This window comes from Hippocampus comes, unplaced genomic scaffold (assembly GCF_001891065.2).
Source record: "Hippocampus comes isolate QL1 unplaced genomic scaffold, H_comes_QL1_v1.1 scaffold1, whole genome shotgun sequence".
Lineage (NCBI taxonomy): Eukaryota > Metazoa > Chordata > Actinopteri > Syngnathiformes > Syngnathidae > Hippocampus > Hippocampus comes.
In genome coordinates this window covers 2,064,967-2,071,720 of record NW_017805010.1, presented here as the reverse complement: position 1 = coordinate 2,071,720, position 6,754 = coordinate 2,064,967, and the positions used below count along the sequence as shown (strand labels likewise).

Here is a 6,754-nt window from a genome sequence, read left to right as displayed (position 1 = left end):
AAGGGGGGGGGGGGGGGTACTTGACGTGTTAACCTGCTGTAGCCTAATCACAGGTAATGACTACGACCATTTTTGTACGGTTCTCCATTTGAAGGTAAGTGACAACGAAAGGCTAGCGAGTGGTCGGTAGCTGTTGCTGTATGCTTCTATTGCTTTCAGGCTGCCGCCGCTACTCAATGGGAGAACGTTAACGGCAGAATGCTTCAATCAAAATGCTTGCAGCAGACTCAGCTGGCTGGCCATGTCTACATAGGCAAGATGCCCTTGTCAAAGCTGCTTCCTCTCAGAGAGAGCAGATACAAGCGGACACTTGAAGACAGCTCCATAGGCACACACACAAAATTGAGAAAGGCAAGAAACTCCAAACGTTCACGCCTGTGAAATGTAGCCGCTCGGTTACAGCAGCCGAGTGGACCAGGGAATTAAAAGAGAGAGCTCGGCGATTCTCTCTCGCGCGCTCATGCGTGCACGCGCGCACGCGTACGAGATTGCACCTAATGACTGCAGTGCCCCTTTCTCGAGAGAAGGCGGCGGCCGCTGTTCCACTTGATAAATATTAACAAGAAGTACGACTGATGGCGGTGCTCACTGATCCATAATTGCATTTCAAAAATGTTCAATGGGCGAGGGTGGGTGATAAAAAACAGGGAACGCAGCCCTCAGGAGTGACAAGTGATGCCTGTCAAGTGAATCGCTTACCATCGCATGAATAGAAGAGACTATTTGGTGCAAGAAATTCAAAGATTGTACATCATAGTGAGACATTTTGCCTTTCCTGGACTTACTGGGCACACATCACCGAGTACGTCATGCAAGGATAACGCTCCATGGAGGTTGGATCGGGGCGATAACATGACTGCGTTCTCCAAAACCACATTGAGTCACACATCGAGGTCGCAGTATCCAACTTAATTAACTCGAGGACATCCTCGCATAGCTAATTAACAGCACCACAAAAAAAAAAATAAAAAAGGACAATCACATATTTGCGTTTTCATCAAACATGAAGAAGGTAAAGATGTAAGAAACAGCACTCAGCATACTTTTTAAGTGAGATATGCGTCATACAGTATGTGTATAGAGGAAGTGTGCTGTTGTTGCTATGCCGCACAAAACAAACCGCAACCACATGGCTGTCACAATTCTACTCTGAAACTTGAATGAACATCAGTGTATCGGATAAAGTGTTTTTTTTGTTGTCCAACGTGAGGAGTGACACTGCAGGCATAAGAAGAGCCACAAGAGGCTGGAATTTTTCACTGGGATGAGATGCAGATGGCAAGACTAGGACTAAGACTAAGACTTTTTAACATAGTCTTAAGAAAACCTCCATTGAGAGACTAATAAAGGTTTTCTTAAGACTATGTTAAAAATTGACGTCTTTTCGACATCCACGTTTACGTTTTTCACCCTGATAATGTTCACATTTCAAAGTCCCGATTTCACGTAATGCATTTACCATTTGCCGATTTTGCTTACGACGAGCACCTTTACAACGTAAACGTCATTATAACATCTAGATTTTTCCCGCAAAATATGCAAAAAGGCCTACAACGAATCGTGGGAAGCTAACTGCCGCCGCGACCTTGCTTATGAACAAAATGTGCAGCGCGGGATCGCCCTCCGTTGCTCGGCAACACTACTGATCGACTCGTACATCGTACTTGCCGAGGCACGGCGCGGTCCTGAGCAAATGGTCCGAAAACATGTCTGGTCAACAGAAGCAAGGGGTGCTGTGGGAGAAGTTTTTTTTTTTTTTTTTTTTTTCTTTTTTTTTTTTTTTTTTTTTTACGGAGTTCTCCAAAACAAATTCATGATATTGAAAATGAAAGCCAAAATAATTCTCCCAAAAATATATCAAGGAGAGTTTTGGAGTGAAAAATGGGCCATTCCAGCTGGATGCCGTCGACTGCTATCGTGTCTGGACATGATTAGGCAAGTCATGCTATCTATATTCGAAAGCAGGGATCTACTTTTCGATCAACCAACCTCCCGCGATCGACCCGTTATCGCATACGCACGCACTTACGCATGCGCTGATGAGCAATAGCCATAATGGTCCTGAAGATGAACAAAGCAGAAAAATAAAGTAGACACAAAGGTTTGTGAGTTTGTGAAAAGCAAATCACTGATTACCTTAGTAGAGACCTGACGCGGACGCATGGGACGCAGTTTTGCAGCGTGTGAACGATTGTAGCTCACGTGTACCGTTTTAAAAAGCTTCTCCCGGCACTCCAGATTCCCATTCTTTACAAATGCCCTCTGTGAATTGTACATGAAACAAACTCTGAATGACAATAATGATAATAACAATGACAACTTGCGGTGATGCAGGTCACGGGTCACCGTAAGTTAAAGGTGACCTGCTTTTTAATTACATTTTATTAGAGAGATTATTAAGAGAGACTGATAGGATGCTAGGGGTACAGTGTGCATTCACACAAAAATATATCATATTCATAACAAGCACACAGCACCACAAATGTTTTGGATTGGGGTTTTTTTCCCCCCTCGACACCCCTCGCGATCGACTTGGGGGCCCAGTCCGTGAGCTATCGGTCGATTGCAATTGACGTATTGGGCACCCTTGTTCTAAAGTGTTTTTGTCTGATTTCATACTGCATATGCCCGCACCCCGTAAGAAGACAAGAAGTGAACAATATGCCACCGTATTTGCCATTTGAGCATTGTTTCAATCAGACATTCTTCTCCCTCAACCTCAATTGTCTCTCCTCGGTCTCCATTTTTCTCTCAGTCTCATCTGTCTGCTCCTTTGCTTCACCCCCCCGTCCCTCCCGCCCACCCACCCATCGACTTCCTCACTCCTCTTTATCTACCATCACTCTCCTACCTCTTCCCAGCCAACGTTCTAGTCATTGTGTCCACGTCCTCAACACTCATTGACCCCCCACCCACAGCACCTCCTCTGCTTGAATCTAACCTCATTTGCTGTTATTGGCCAAGTCAGCTACGTTCAATCCATGCTGCCCCCCCCCCCATTGTTCCTTCCCCACATCCTTGTACCCCGCCCTCACTTGCTCATGAAGCGATTGCGGCGTTTCTGCCTCCAGGAACAGGGCAAGTATGCCAATGCATACACCCACACACAGCCTCTCTTCCCCTCTTTAATTACACAACCTGTTCAATACGAGATTTGTTACCAGCAGTCCAAATTTCACCATCACCAGGTGGGGGGTCTTTGTGTGTGTGTGTTGATAGATACAACACCATATTTTGTTCATTTCAAAGTGTTTCTTGGGAAAATACACCGGTGGGAGTGTATTTCAACAGGCTTCCAGTCGTGTTACTTGAGGGTATTAACGTGTATTATTGTTCTTGATGAGATATTAAGTGTGTCTGTCGTCTATCGCGACGTCGTTATTAACCATCAGCAATCCAAATGGGGGAAATGTTTGCTTCTTGTATTCTCTCATTGGATATTTTAAATTGCACTTTTGGCCTTTGTGAATGTAGATCATAGCCGACATCACGTTGTTCTTTAATCAGCAAGCTAAATGAGACTTGAATCAACAGGGCCTCAGCCGGTTGCAGCCAAGTTGCGCACTCCATTTTGTCTCAACTGCTTCAAGATGTGGTTTAATCAATCCCACACAATCAACGCTATTTGAATTATAAATGAATCCATTATTAAGACCATCCCTTAGTTTAATATACAACAGGGCTGCAACTAATGATGTCCACGCTTTTATTCAAAAATATCTTTTTTTTCCCAAATGGACAGAGCAGAAAATTCACAAATTAATTCTGATTCAAGTTATTGGCAAATAGGCAAAAATGATGATTCTTTTTCAAAGAAAAAAACAACAAAAACATTTTATAGTGATCACAAAGAATAGGTCACTGTTCATGAAGGACTACAGGATTTATTATTGAGAAGCTGAAATACTGATGATTTGGACAAAATGTCATCAAAAATGGTATCTTATCAAAAATAAAGATCCATTAATTTGATAATTGATTAGGTGTCAATTAATTGTTGCACCTCTACTATTCATAAATAATTACCACGGTGTTCCAATTACTTACCTCTAATAATCCTAGTTGAACTCTGGTTAATAATGTTTGAAATGTCTTCCAACTCGTGGCTGCTCTTTTCTTGGCAGATATTTTAGCATGGGGAGAGTAAAATGAGGTCTATACGGCTTGATCAATGAGTCAGAGAGGTTGTTGTCGACACTGCGGTGGCAGCTGGTGACTGAACAAACAAGGGAAGACGATTGCCCTATGTTGCAGGACTTGTTCTTGCATATGCCACTGTTGGCAGCCCTGCTCCGCTTTGTGTTTAAGCGCGCGAGTAACATAGAATGACACGCCTGTGAATCATCTCAAAGTCGAAAATATCCTCTGAGTAAAAGACAGAAAAAGAAAGGGAACGGGCTTCAATCCACATGGACGAGACAACAAACGAAAGCGTGATGGCCGCATTCGGGTATTTATACACACTAATTGGATTCACAAGTCATTAGCTAAAAGACACGAGTGGGACGGTTCCAGTCTTGGATGGAGAGATGCGGAAAGGCAGGGTGGGGTTGGGGTGGAGGTGGGGGGGGCAAAGGATATTGATATGGTTGTTTGGTTGGAGAGGGGGAGGGGAGGCAATGAAATTTCCTTCCTCTCTGATGCGCCTTCACAGCCCAGTCTTGCACAGGAAGGGTGCAAGGGATGTCGATCAATAGTTACCCCTGCTTGAAAAGAAGTGGAGGCAAGGGACAGATGCAGGGAAGAATGCGATGGGAAAGAAACTGTGTTGCTGTCTAACGAGAGCTCACCTCCAAGTGGGCTTGTGTGGCCCGCTGTTTTCAGTATGCGGTGGCAAAAGCAGGAAGCAAGAACATTTTAAGAGCAACAACAGAACAGCTTAAGAGCTTCCTGTGGCCCCCCCAAGGGAAAATTGTGTGAATCATTTTCATGTTCGTGAGGGTATTTCAGCTTTGCGATGCAAGAATTTACAATAACTACCCAAGTTATCTAATATTGTTCCCGGAAAAAAAAAATATTTTATTTGGCAGCGTAAACAGGTTGCCGGGCGTTTGCGATTTGTTGCAAGCCAGGGGAAAGCCAGTGGGGCTTGTTGTTGTAGCCTAGAACGACAAGATACGCCCGCACAAACAAATACATACATGGAGATGCAGATGTAGAGCAAGAGAAAGCGAGGAGAGTGAGAGAAAGGTCACCTGGAGGAGACGCGGGGGTTTTTTCTCCTTTGTAGAGACTCATTTCTGTCTAGTCCAGGTCTCCTCTGGGACTCTTGGTCAAGGCGCTGTGTGTGTATGTGTGTGTGTGTGTGTGTGTGTGTGTGTGTGTGTGTGTGTGTGTGTGTGTGTACAATCTAGAATCCGATTAAAGGCCTGCTGTTGAGCGGCCAAATTGCCCTATTGTAAGGCCTGCTCGTTTAAAATAAAAAATATATATACACATGAAACTGACCTTCATAGTAGAAGCGGGCGATATATATACCGTCATCGATATTATCATCAATGTTCATTTCACAATGTGCAATTTTTCATGATTGAGTATTAATAATGTCTCAAAAGAAAACACGAATGGGTACATTCATTGGCTGCAAAGTAGGAGGAAGTGATCTAAGTCCTCATTGGGCAATTTTAGAATTCATTCATGTGACACGGTGGCTGAGCTGAAGACAGCATTACTTCAACTTGAGGAAATGTAGGAGTGGAGGAGTCGCCCATCAGGCTGGAAATGATTCGGGCGTTGACAAGACTGATGTTGGTCAAAATAACATTTCAAGATGTGCCAAAACGATCGCCGTGAAGAGCAAGTCACCCACAAATCCACCGCTAACCAAATGAAGGATTATGAGAGAAACGTCACAAAGACACTACTGCTAGAGACAAGATAAAGAATGCTCAGCAACACACACGAAACCCTCGTCAAATTAAGCAAACACGAACGACAGCAATGACAAAGCAAGTAAATGGCAGTGCGACATAACGCTGCTATCGCATCTATTACGCTCACATATATTATTTTACGTGAGCGGGAAAAAGTATGTTGATGTTTGATATTACAGTGATATATAAAAATGTTTCTTTTTTTTCCATTCTGTAATAGCTAGAAATGGTAAACCTTTGATGTGTAGCACGCTACACATAAAACTTTGATGATGTCTCTCACAAATTCTCCACAATTTATTGAACCTCGTTACGAGATGAAATAAATTGACAGAAAGCTTCGCCAGAAATCTAGTTAAAGACATTTTCTCATTCTGATAGCTGCGGCAGTCGCACACCAGTGCACTTACTGCAACTCAAAATGTGATGATGATGGTGTCGTAGACATTTAAGTGACGTAAACAGTCACAAAAATCAATGAAAACACTTCATATATCCTGGACATAATTTCAACTTCTCCACTGTTAAATATTGCGGCAGAGCACTGTTATGTAATGTTTTGCCGAAGACGTAGGACGCCGTTTAAAAAATAAATGACCTGTTGTTCAGAAACGCCGTCATTCCGTTCTTGTTTTGTGAAACAAATGTAGATTTGTGATGGTTTTTGTCGAATAACGTCACAATTATCATTAGGTGAAAAAAAAAAGTTATTTTTCTTAGTCCATATCGCCTACCCATTCTTAGCCCGTCAAACATAGCACATGACATGAATGCACAACACACACATGCACATGTTGGCGTCCATATCCACACGGATAGATACATACGTTTGCAAAACTCGGGTGTGTGTGTGTGTGTGTGTGTGTGTGTGTGTGTGTGTG

At 43.2% G+C, this 6,754-nt stretch overlaps 1 protein-coding gene across 5 annotated transcripts in view; it reads right to left on the bottom strand.

Moving 5' to 3' along the window:
- Positions 1-6,754, bottom strand: part of rerea (arginine-glutamic acid dipeptide (RE) repeats a) — a 148,262-nt gene that overhangs the window by 55,812 nt on the left and 85,696 nt on the right. The gene's annotated exons all lie outside the window — the stretch shown is intronic.